We start from the raw sequence: 13883 nt of genomic DNA on the forward strand, positions 1-13883 counted from the left end.
ACGGAATGTAAATTCCTCATCATTGTTTTTCCAGCACCTTCTCACAGTGGTCTTCAGTGCTTGGAGGTTTTCAAACATAAAAATGTTCTCTAAAGTTATATTTTGAAATTAAGCACACTTAGAAAAATAGAAATATAGCATGATATATTATGCTATTACATACCATATACTTTTGATCTAATTAATAAGAAAGAGCAGCCAGAATGTCTGCATCAAAAGTGGCTGTTTTTGTCGATTTGGAGGTCTTTTCTCTCCCATCCGTCATATTGGTTCTATACTCTGCTAATTGGAAAATAAAGCAAAACAAGACCTCACGGCCTGGAGACAAAACAGAGTCTAAGTGAAACACTGTCAATGACCAGGCAAAGGTGAACACCCCAGGCTGAGTCACATACAGGTAAACTAGTGACATCTTTGACTTCTGATTGCAAAATGCAACTTCCATAGACACTGCTCTTGGTAGAACTTCCCCAGTTCACTGAAGAGGCAACTAAGAGCTCAGAATATTTAAAACGACCTTCTTACTATACAAAGGATTTTTTTTTCTGGATTGCTGATCCCTAACAGCAGCAAAAGAAAGAAGTTATTCAGATGTGTGGAAGGATTTAGAATTTTTTTACCACCTCCTCCACTGTGTTTAAGGTGGGAGCCCCATATCTAAAGACTCTCTGTCCATCTGTTACACTGTCAAGGGAAAAGTTAATAGGCTGTAAGAGCTGTTGTTATAGCTTTGAGAGACCCAGCTGTCATCAGCATTTGGTCTGGATGATTGTGGAGTGGGACACGTACACAAACTACTGTGTTGATGTTAGGCCAAAGATGTCAATGAATAATTGAGCAACTTGGCTTCTGTGTCAGGGGGACTCACTCCTGCCGTGCAAGTAGTAGTGCATGAAGGCTGGGAAAGTAAAAGGCCTAACCATACACCCATAACCATCCAAGCTACTTTATTTTTTGAGTGAAGTGAAGTCAAACCCAAACACAAATAGCCAGGAGGGTGAAATTTAAATTAAACTTCAGAATCGTTTTGTGTTTGAAGCATTTCTAGGGTTCAAGTCTGCTGATAATGCTGCTTTTCTTGGGAGCCTAGAAAAATGGCCTGTTACCAGAATCTCCCTTGATGCTATAGTCTCCATTCACATGCTGTGCATTCATTCGCTTGGAAACAGGGCTTGTGATGTAACCTTCTAGAAGGAGTTTCGAAGCTGGGACCACCACGTGTGAGCTTCTACATGGTGTGACTGGGCACACAATAGGACCTCCAGCAAAGGTAACCTGGACTTTCTTATTAGGTAGCTGCACATAGAAATGCCACAGTAAACAATGACAGCAACAACAATCAAGTGACTGTGTAGGAACTTGCTTGTAATTCTAGTGCTGTTGAGGTAGACCCAGGCAGATCCCTGGGCACAGCTGGTTAGCAAGCCTAGCCCACTTGAGGAGTTCCAGCTTAAGGAGGGACTTTGTCTCAAATACAGACAAACTAGGAACACATGGACAGCACAAAATGGTACTTGGGATGGCATGATGGCATCCTAGTGATGGATAGGCATCCTATTCACTGTACCTTACTTTGTGTGTTGGAAAAACACTCCAGACTGACTTTTCTTCCACTCGGGTCCTCTAGGGAATGGTCTTAAAAGGGAAGGGTGTTTCTTGGGGCAATGCAGATTAAAATCTTTAAGAATTTCTGATTCTTTCAGTCACAGGCATCTGCAGAAATTCAGCTTCTAAGGGAGTTTGGAATTTACCTTGGTATCCTACAAGCAAGAGTCTTGCTGCTTAGATAATTATTATTATGAACTTTTTTTTTTTAACTTCAAGAATCTTTCTATCTAGTTTGGGGCTCATTCCAACCAAAGTAATTTAATATCCAACAGTCTGAATTTAGGGTAAGAAACTAAAGGTGAAACACTGTGTCAAATATGTTAAAAACTCAACTCCTGGTGGGAGGAAATAGCAACGCTACTGATGTCTAAAGGTGCAAAGTAAACGTCTCAAGTTGCTTGTCTTCACTAGTCTATGTAGAAATATAGTTTTGTTTCAAATGCATCTATCAGTTTTGCTACATAGACATATTTTTTTTGAGAAGATTTAAGAAAGATATCCATACAGAATTCTATATAGGGGACAGATAGAAAAAAGGAAGAAAGTAGAACCGTAGTCTTTATGAACAGTTACTGTCCTTCAGGCTGTTATGGTGACAGGGATTGCTCAGGTGCTTCTGGAGAGCAGAGCTTCGACAATGCTTCACTCATTAGCAGGTCGTAGTGCTAAGTCACTCAAAACCTCTTCTTAGGCCAATGGAGATTTCCATGGTTGAGCCTAAACTGAGCGTTTGCCTTGAAAGAAAAAATTCTGTGTGTTTTTATCTTTTGACAAGAAATTGTTTTCTCCCCAGACAGAAGCAAAGTGGAAAAAAAAAGTTCTTGTTTCAAGTCAAAAGAGACTTGGAAGAATGTTTTAGGTATTGTTCATCATCTATGATTTTCAATTTTTCTATAAATGCTTAAATATCCCTCCCCCAAATGTGGGATCATTTTCCAAATCTAATATAAGAGATTTTATATTTGATTCATGAATAAGTGGGAATAATGTTCTGTTGAATGACTTCCAAGCTGTGGTCAAAAGTACTGTGTGGCTGCTGGGTTTCCATTGTGGGAATTTCATTAAGAGAGCCTTTGGCCAGTGTTGGAAGACTGTCTACTCTTAGATAACGTGCCTACACATTGGGTCTAAGCTGCTAAAAATCTATGTCTTCTAAAAGAACAGCTTGGATTACTTTTAGCTCCAGCCCAGGAACCTTTGTATTCTTAAAACACATTATTTGCTAAGTATTTCTTCATTTACTGGAAGTGCTAGGCTCTGTCAGGTAGTCAATGTATCAATATGATTTTTAGCAGAGACTTTGAATTGTGGAGCCAACTGACTTCTGGAGGGATTGAAGAGCTGAGATCAGCTATATGGCTGATCTACCATACTTACGTGACTGACTTTCAGTAGAAATGATGGATTTCAGGGTTTGGGTGAACATCCTTTGTTGGCAATATTTGGTGCATAGTTCAAAATGTTGGTAGCAGAATTAAACACTATCTCTGTGACACCACTGGGAGAGGTCAAGTAGAAATAGTTACTTGGTAAATACTTGGGCTATAGTCTGTATACATTTTCCATTGTCCATTTAAGTGTTTATTCTTTGCTGTACATACAATAACTGTGGGTGTCATACCTTGTCTGACTTCTGTGAAAATTGAACCTCAGGATGAATTTGGGCATCAACAAACAAAAACAGAAAGGAGAAGAGAAAGGATAGAGGAAGAAGAGGGATTAGTATCCATCCTTCTGTTTTTGACAACCTGTTTTTGTTTGAGTTTTAATTATTATCCGTTCCAGACCCACAGATGAAGAAAGGTCCAAGATGAGCTCAGTCTCAGCCACTGTTTAGTTTCAAGAATGTGAGGGATTCTGAGTGGCAGCTACCTAGCTGAGTCCAGCCACCCCAGATTTGTAAGAGAAATAAATGATTGTCATTTGGTCCACTCCTTAGGCACATTTTGTCACTCTGCAATAGACACCCAGAACAAGTTAAGGAACCAAGAATGGAGAATTTTACTATTATCTCTGGATAGATGATTCCAGGAAGCTTAATAGTCCTTGAGGGCATGTTTGTGATTGTAGAAGAGACACTGAGAAAAGTTTTTGGATGTGGGAGGAAAGTTTGCAAACACATTTGTCTAAATAATAGAGTAAACTCTCAGATTTGAATAATTAGATTTCTAGATAGGGTACAGAAACTGCCAACTTTTGTCTGAGTGTAGGATGAGGATAAAGAGAAATGAGTCACAAGTGTACATGTTCAAATTTTCAATCAAAATTTAGAGATCTAGTAAAAGGGCCAGGACTTTCATATTTGAAAATAAAACTGTTTCTTTTTTCCACCAGAGGGGAAAAGATTCTAAAATTAAAATACAGACTCAGACCAAAGATTATTTGCAGAACGAATTTTTAAATTCTTTGTAAGGCTGTACAGCAGAAAATCTTTTATGCCAACAAAAGGCTTCTAAAGATCTTAAGGCTGCCCCTATTAGATCTTCTCTAGTCAGAAGAACTTTGAAGAATCTTATTGTCTAACAATGGTCTCATAGATGACCTAGGATGGGGAAGCCCTAATCAGAGGGAAGATATGTGTTTAGTGACTTTTAACTAACAATATGCATGCCAATAAGATCATAAGAAACAGAATTTCAAAGAGAGTTTTACTAATAGGAGTACTGTCACCTTGGAGTAATTAGGAGAAAAATAGTGCAAAATATCAGCTCACTTTCTTATACTCCTTTGCAGCTATTCCAGTAAACACAGAACCTAGGAATACAGTAGGCCAATGGCCTCCCACTGACACATATCCTCAGCCCTTTAAATAATTTAAAACGAAGCAAATATTCACCTGTCTAACAGACCAAGGAAATTTCTCAATTGGAAAGATGGGTGATTTCTTATGAAAAAGAAAAGAGCAGTCAACACAAAGAACTAAGCGTTAAGGAGCAGAGAAGGGTTGGCATAGCATGGCAAGACGGCATTCTGGCCTAGAGATCAGCAGTTGTACCCATCTAGATGTCAGAACTGCTGTGGGCTACTGGCTGAGGTGTATGGACATTTTCATCTTCTGACTGTATCTATTGGGGTCTTTGTCATATTTATGTACCAGGGTTATATATTGTGTATAGGGTAAGGGTAAAAAAAACTGAGAATTTGTTTGCAGTTCACAGATGTTCCTGTTGGGAGACATAGTAGCCAGAATACTGTTTCTAGGGACACATATCCCTCAGTAATCTTACATGTACACCTGTCTAGGACTTTGGGACCCTGAACCTTGAGCCTGAAGGTAAAGAGTATGGGTGAAGATTCTGAGAGTGCTGTGGAGGACTGAGGAGGTGAATGAATCTTGGGCAGAGTGTACCCCAAATTTTTCTTAGTTGAGTTTTTAAAGATGGAAATAAATATAGATGAGTGACAAGTACTGATTATATTTTTGCAGGGAAAGATGGATAGCACAGACTAGCCTTGAACAGTCTATGTAGCTGAGGATAGCCTTGAACTTCTGATTTTCTTCTTCCACCTCCTGAGTTCAGGGTTACAGGTATTTGTTGTCATGCTGCCTTCCTGTGGAACTGGGAATCTAATCCAGGGCTTTTTGCATTCAGGCAAACACTCTATACCAACTGAGGCATATCCATAGTCCACAAGCAGATGATTTTCAAACTTAAAAATAAAAGTTGTATATAGTATGTAACATGACGTTTTAAAATTTGAATGCAGTGAATTAGAATAGTTTATTTGATCTAATTAGCATATTAATTGCTTCACACACACAGATTGTGCTTTGTGATGGGAACAAGGAAAACCCAAGTTTGCAGTCTTTTCCCAAATACAACACATTGCTGTTGGGAGTAGACACCATGTTGTTCGGAGTTCTTTTAGGCTTGTGCTCTCATCTAAATGGAATTTTGTTTTTGACCAATGGATGTCTCGTCAACCTTTGGCAAGAAATAATATTTGCAAATAATATACTATAACATCCACGCTAGGTGCCTCAGATGGTAGCTAGGACTGGAGGGAGGACTTCTTTTCAGCTCCAGGGGTTAAACCTAGCTGGGTGTGCTGGTAAAAGAACCTCTGTTTGCTAATCGAAATAGGAGGGCCCAGCCTACTCTGCATACCTGCCCACCTTTCTGGGCAGGTGGGCATGGCTGTATAAGAACCATTGCTGAATGTGAGAGTCTGGAAGCAAGTGAGGAAGCAGTGGCCCTTCATGATTTTTGCTTTGGGCTCTTTTCTTGACTTCTCTGGATGATGGTCTGTAACCTGTAAGATGAAATAAACCCTTTTCACTCTAAGTTGCTTCTGGTGAGGGCTTGTCACAGCAACAGAGAGCAAATTAGAGTGGCACAAGGCTATATGTCCCATTCTGAACATGTTTACTGTTCTTTCCTGAAATGTTCCTCTTTGGTTTTATCTGTCAAGTAATGAGAGGCCATATTGGATAGTTCTCAAATAGCTTGAGCTACAGCAGGTACAATTTACATTATCTCTAAGAGGCTTAGAACTGTTTTGGCAAGGAAGTACCTGTGTCTGTCGATGGGGAGATATTTGTTGTTAGAGGGATGAATGCACAGGGAGATATTTCATAGACTGACAATTTCCTCAACTCATTACTCTTTCTATAAAACATAAAGCTTTCCATATAAATTAGGAAACTAATCAGAATGGCACACTCCACTCAACTGGGACAGGCCTAATTGGGAAATCCGCTTAATCAGGACATCTCCCAGGGAACTGATTTAAGCCCGATGATACGTAATGGCTATGATTGCAGCTTTAAAGGGGGTGGTAATTCTCTTTAATTGAGCACGTTCAGGTAATTTAGTATATACAAGTATGTATGCACATGTGACTTCTATGGTTTGCTTTGTTTTCTTATTTAGTGTATATACACTGACCCCCAGAACCAGTTAATATTTCTAAGACAAAGGGATGCAGGTCCCTTGCAAATGCCTACCTGTTTCTCTCAGCAGCTGGGATTTGGTTGTCACAACCCATTTCCGAGCACATTTCTGGATTGCTTAGCAGTATTTTAGAGAAATGTTTTCTAGTAGCAGACCAGATCTCATTTCTGATATTTGATTCTGGGTCCTCTTTAAATTCTCCTAGGACCTGATGTGACATATTGTAGGTTGACTTAATTTCTGGGAGTTGAGCAGCATTTGAGAAGGACCAATTACCGTGTAATGATAAATGTCATGTTTTTGAGATACCCATTTGTCATAGAAAGAAATTCAGATGTGGAAACAGATAATTGATGATGTCAACACTGACCATCGTTGTCTCTATTCTCCACTATGCTTTCAGATACACAACTGTATGCTTTTATGGGTGTACAACTGATTATAGCTCTCACTTCATGTTACTCTGTACTCTCAGTCAAGGTGTTCCATGCTCCAAATTTATTCTTCTGTCACAAGTATATTTCTTCTCATCCCATACCCACTGTTATCTTTCTGCCATTATAATTAGCACTGTTAATATATGTGATGATTAACATTAATTGTGAACCCGATATGTACAGTACTTGTGGGTGCTGGAAAATGAAGCCAGGCCCTTTGCAAGAACACTGTCAGGAAAGTAATCGTTGCTAAAGTCTCATAAAGGCCACAGGTGTTGCTTTTGTATATGTTTTAAGATTCATGCAAGGAGCCATCCCTGAAGTTAGGTTTGCGATCAACTTCAATTTATATGTATCTCAAGTGCTTTGGTAGAGGCCACAAGAAAAATGAAGCCTAGCTCAGAATGTTTCAATCAACTAAAGACGGGAAACATTATGAAGTCCATTCTCCTCTTTCACCCAGTGGCTCAATCGGTGCTATTAACATGCCTTCTCTCCATCTTTCTGTCTCTGTCTTTCTCTTTTTCTTTCCCTCTCTCTTCATTGCTTCATCTTCCTTCTTTCCTTCCTTTCTTCCTTGCCTTTGCCCCCTTTCTGTCTTTTGCTCTCTGTGTGTTTCTAGGAGAGTATCTCACTATGTAGTCTTGGCTGGCTTCAAACTCACTAAGTAGACCAGGCTGGCCTTGAACTCACAGAGATATACCTGTCTTTGACTTCTGAGTGCTGAGATTAATGGGTGTGTGTCCTGCAGATTCTACACCTCTCAAGATAGGATTGTAATTCTCCACGTTTGAATATTCCTTATATTGTTTTCTTTATGATAACTTTGTTTAGTTTTAATTTGATTCTCTAGATTTTGTCTGTTTCTCCATAATATCTGAAGATGTAGTTACCTCCCTATTCTCTTTGTTTGCTGGAAGATGGAGGCTTCTTTTCCTATACCCCTTCCCCAGGATCCTTAGACCTGAGCCTCCAAGATGGGTAAATGCAATGGGAGGCCAAGTTGAATAGCATTCCACAGCATGTCCCTTCCCGCAGCCACTGTCCCAGTCAGCATGTTCTTTCCTATGATCTAAGCCCTCCCTTTGTTTCGGTGCTATTTTTATTCTTTGCTGCTGCTGCTTTTGGAGGATGAATGAGAATACCAACAACATTTGTGGCTTCCACTCAGTCTTTTTGTCACCTCTGTAAACACTCTTTTCAGTCAACCTTTTCTAATGTCTTGGGTGCGGCACTTATTTTATGTGAAAACCTTGGCTGATAAACTTTCTAAACAGTCCAGCTAGGTCCTACATACTGACATGTTTTAGAGACGTGGAGACACTGTCAGTGTAAGGCAGGACCTTCCAACTACTTAGAGTCTGGTTACCGATTATTTGGCTCATCTCAGACATTCATGTTACAATTTAAAGATGGCAGGGAACAAAGTTGAGCAACTCTTGTGAGAGCTTGTAGAAGGGAGGGCTGCTTTATGATTCTAGGGGTTTGTAGATCCTTTGGTCATGAGCACTTCAGTCAAACTGAACCACACATGAAAATCTCATGGGTACCATAGTATTTTTCTAGGATGTGTTTTGAAACCAGGTGAGGATTCTGTAATGGAGTTTCATTCTCTGTCTCTTAACCTCAGACTTAGAAATTATAATAACAATATGACAACTACCAACAAAATATATGACTTTGTGTCCGACATGGTATTTGTATTGTTGATATTCTCATTGCTGACGTTGAAAACTAAAGCTCTAAGAGACACTAGAAAGGCTCACAAAGAGACTCCACCCTGGATTTATCTAACTCTAAGCCCTGAGCTTGAAGACACCTTGTTTTTCTTGAATTCTAGAATTCCTATACTGAGTTTACTTCACCTTTTTCTTCACTAGAAGCAACTTAAAATACAGAGACTCTACAGGAGCTAAGGTAGATTTCAGATGACACACTGGGCTTTACTTTCATGATATTCTAGTTTTTGAGTGATATTTACTGCATATTTATCCATACAATTCTAATATAAAAGAAAAACATTGTTAGACATTATGTAAGATACTCTGTCTTTTACCTCTACATCTATTTTTTTTTAAACTGTGTTCTAGAAGAGTGACCTTTGGAGTGATGATCACTGGGAAAATAGACAAATACAGTTCTGTATTGTTCAAGCCAATGTCAGGCATATGCAGAGATCAGAGAGCTGACAAGTATAAAATCTGTAGTCCTATTACACTTATCTCATCTGAGCCTCATGTTTACAGTGAGTGTGTTTTTCCTCTTAGGATTCATGTTCCTTACAAGGCCTCTCTTACAGAGCCTGAAGATTCTGGTAACTGTTTCTTTTCCCTATTCCTGCAAGTTCAAAGGGCAGTTACCTTGTTACCCTTCTTGCCCCTACTCACTGCTCAAGAACTAGTCCTTTATGTAACTATTTCCTACTCCATTTTACTGTGGCACTGAGAGCCTGCCAATACTCTTAGGTTAGAAGATTCTATGGTTAGGTTAGAGTTGATCAATGGACACATGAGATAATAAAATTTACACTAAAGAGTTACCTTTGGCTTTCTAAAATGGAAGCCTGGAGAGATCTATCTAACCTGAAAGAAAAAAGTTCACTGAGGGGAATAAAGGCAAAGTTTCACGTGTGGTGCCCTAGGCTGTCTGGTCCCTCTAAAAGTCACAGAGCCAGTCAGTCCTGAAAACATACATACAAGGAACATTGTACAGATGGAACAGGTTATATTTTTGAATATGTATGTATGTACATATATACATATGCATTGAATAGCAATTAGTGGGAAAGAAAGAAGTCACAAATTTGAAGGAGAATAGGAGGGGTATATGGGAAGGTTTGGAGGGAGGAAAGGGAAAGAAGAAGTGTAATTATATTATAATTTTAAAAGAGTTCCTCAGAACCACTAAAGTGAACCCATTATGTTCTCTTGGATTTTTTAAAAATGATGTCCTGTAAAGTTGACACCAAATCATATCCATAGGAGTAGAGTTTTCACGGTATTTTGATGATAAGTCAATGCCACCTGTCCATAAAAACTCTCCAATTTGTAGTCATATTAAGACAAGAAAGGATCAATTCATTTATCATTGAATTACCAAAGTTATCTCATTTTTATGAATCATGACTGCATAAAAAAGTTTTAGCAGCAAAACCAATATGATTTGAGTTGAAGATTTTTAAGGCACAGCTCAATTATGGTAAAGAGGCCTTTTGTCTTAGAGCCATATTTTGTCTCTGCAACAAACATGAAATGTAATAAGCTTCTCTGACTTCCTTTGATGTTGTGATTAGAGGTAATAAAGTGTACTTTGAGGGATGTAAGTAAGAATAGTATCAGAAAAATGGTGGAAGGATGCACTCCTAATGAGCTCCAGCTGTTTGTGCTGATCGACTCATTCACTGTCCCTATCACATAGCTCATGATCCCCATGTGGAAGGGCGACTAGTCCCAAGTCGTTCCTTATGTGGTCTTCTCCCTCATTAAGGTGGGCATGAGCGCATGTCAGCTAGTCTCCTCAACAGAGCAACATGTCAGTTTAATCTTACCTGAAGGATTCCTATTCTCTAAAGTAGATTGGTTTGGGATTTCCAACTTGTGATTCATGACAGATACAAGGCATACATGTTCCCTTCATCCACACAGAAAAAAAAAACTAGCTTCCAACAAAAGCATCCTCGACTCTGTCTTTGACATTGTGTCTGAGGAAGATCACTGCTTTCACTGGTTGAAAGGTGGAAAAGGGCATCAGCTGTAGTGATGGGAGGCCTGAAAGGTGAACTGGTCTTTTGTGCTGGAACTTGAAGAGTTGCCTGATTCTTCCTTATTCTCTGTTTTTAAGTGAAGTGCTAATTTAGAGGTAAAGGGAACAATCATATTTGATAGATTTTTTAAATGCTTTTAATATAAGAGAGAGCAATAAACCTGACTGGGTTATTTATTATTATTTATTATAGATCTCAAAGCTCATCCTTGTGCCTTAAAGAAAGAAAGTGTCTAAAGCACTCCAGACACACTGGAACCCATAAAATCCCTTTAAAAGACAGTGGTAGTATTCATTGATAATTGATGTCAGAATTTTTATCACTGTTACAAAGAATGCTTTATGGGATTATAACTGACCCTTCTTTAGGTTACAACAAATTCCTTTCTTCAATAAATGGATAAGTCTCTTATGAGTCTAACATACTCAATCATTCTTATAATTAGAAAGATTGATATGTTTCATCTGAGCCCATGAGCCTATATGGCTTGCTTTCTAGCCTCTTGCCCTCACCTTTCATTTCTCCTCTCTTTACCCCTTCCCTTCTATCATAATTCATTTTCCCTTTTTATTTATTATTTTTAAGTTTTTAAATAAATGCATCGTGTAGATGTGTAGTTGTGTTAATATACTAACATGGTTTTATAATTTTAGGGTCTCAGTTGTACTCATATCTTTTTTTTAATCAATGATTATTCATATTGATAAGGCAAATATCAACTCTCCCACCCTGAAAGGTCTCTGTAGACATAGACAAGGAATCTTGCTTCAAATATCTGCTAACTCAATAGGTTGTATATATACACAACAATAATTAAGGAGAAATCATGAATTTAAAAGAAGATGAGGGACATGAGAGGAGAGAAAGGAGGAACAGAAATGGTGTAAATATATATTCATATATGAAATACTCAAAAATTTTAAAAGGGTTATAAAGCACGCATCATAAAAATGCTTTGTGAGTTTCTTGGAACTCAGAAAAGTCTCTTGTCTAATTGGGGGAAGAAATATGTTTTAGAAAACACAAGGAGGCTAGAGAGGGAAAATATGATAAACACGTATTCTGTCCAAGAGGGTTTCACAATAAAGTAAAGTTCTGTTTTTGGGAGGATAATTCATTAGCCTTGGTTGGATTACTTGAATATTTAACAGGTATAAGCTCTGCACTGTGGTGCTTCATCAATGGGAGTAGTGCAGAGTGTGACTTAATATGACAGGAAATGCTTACACAAGTTACCACCATGAGTCAAATAACTTTAAGATTACACTATTTAAAAGGAGATAGTGGAAGACAATGCAGCCAGTCTTGATGAGACCTGATTGTCTGGGGTCATATAGAAGGGGAGGAAGACCTCCTCTATCAGTGGTTGAGGGAAGGGGCATAGGGGGAGAAGAGGGAGGGAGGTAGGGAGGGATTGGGAGGAGATGAGGGAGGAGGCCACAGCTTGGATACAAATTGAATAAACTGTAATAAATTTGTAAATAAAAGTAAATTTTTGTAAATAAAAAATGATAATATACATAAAAAGGAGACAGAATGATGAATGACCAGGGAAAGCTTCACATAACCATTGGCATTTGACGTTGTTGGTTACTATTTTTGAGACAAAGTTTTGCTATGAAACCTGGGCTGAACACCAACTCGCAATCCTCCTGCCACAGATTTTTCATTACCGGCATGTGCCATCACACACGGTGACCCCAGGTCTTTAAATCAAGTCCACATTTGACGAGTTAGAGTAGGAGAGATGCCAGTGGAGGCAGGGAGGATGGGAGTGAGGAAGAGAGAGAGAGAGAGAGAGAGAGAGAGAGAGCTTTCACATAAATGAGAAAGTATGCACATGAGTTAGAGATAGATGCAGATGTTGGTTTGTTCTAGTTTGATGAAATTAACCTGGTTCATGGCTTCTGATAGCGTTATTTTTAGGAGGAAGTCAGAAAGAAATCATCCAGGAAATCTGTGTGATGAGATCATTAAACATTTCAGTGAAAGATACCCTTGCAATTAATTTCATTTGTACCATGCATGCTTATGAACCGCTATATTTGTTGGGATGTTGTGAAAAGGTCAAAACTAATTATATATTTGTTATGATGAGCTGAGAATTCTAGCTGTCATCTGTTATTTTGGTTCCCTAGAGACAATATCGACTCTATTCCATCTCTGCATTGGAATTTTGAGTGTGATTTGTTAAAGCATTAATGAAAATGTTTCTTTCATCACTGCAATTTGGTTTATTATGCTTAATGTCACCAAATTACTTTTAAATCTTGGGATGACTTTATTAAAAATGGTCTAATTTTAATTTGTTGCTCTAGTTATACAATTCATCATTAAGATATGAAAAATCTTTTTTTCAGAGGTATTTTAGAAGTTTTGATTGACCACAAGTACGGAAGGTGTTAACACATTCCATACTCTCTCTGGTGTTGGTTGTTTGAATATCTTTATTTTGTATGTGTTTTCTCTTACAGATATTGCTGTATATATCCAGGCTGTTAACTGAGGCGTTTACCTGTATGTGCACCATGGACAGATGGAGATGCAGATTTAGGCAAAACTCAACAGCTTCCACAATTAGGCCCTATAAAAATTAAGTATCCCTCTAAAAGTTCACCTTGGAAATGTGCTCGTGACTGTCTCAAGAAGGACACCGTTTGACACTCTCACTGAAGAGATTCATTCATTAGCTCACGTCTGTTTTATTACCCACTGTTTGAAAGTGGATGAACAACTTATGTGAAGTGGCTGAAAGTTAAAAGAGATATTCAGATCTACATGCTGAGGAGAAGTTTCTACTCAGAAGGGAGTTTACAATCTCATCTGTCACAAAAGATGGCCACAAAGGGGATGAGGCCTGAGATCATGCCCTCTCTATGTTTTGAGTATGACTTGAATGGCTTGCCTCAGAAATGAAAACGTTCAAAAAGTAAGTTGAGAGCACTAATAGTAGTAGTTTGCAGGCCACTTGAACGAAAGTGGATTTTATTAAATAATAAGGCCCAGAAGTGACCCTCTATTGTTTAAATAGAAATGCATGACAATACTTAAATGCTGCTTCCAGGCACCAGCAATAGCTATCTATATGTTTGTCTGTCTGTCTGCCTGCTTGCCTGCCTATCTATCTATCTATCTATCTATCTATCTATCTATCTATCTATCTATCTATCTATCTATCTA

Source organism: Psammomys obesus, unplaced genomic scaffold (genome assembly GCF_907164565.1).
Source record: "Psammomys obesus unplaced genomic scaffold, mPsaObe1.curated_primary_1811, whole genome shotgun sequence".
In the NCBI taxonomy this organism is placed as follows: Eukaryota; Metazoa; Chordata; class Mammalia; order Rodentia; family Muridae; genus Psammomys; species Psammomys obesus.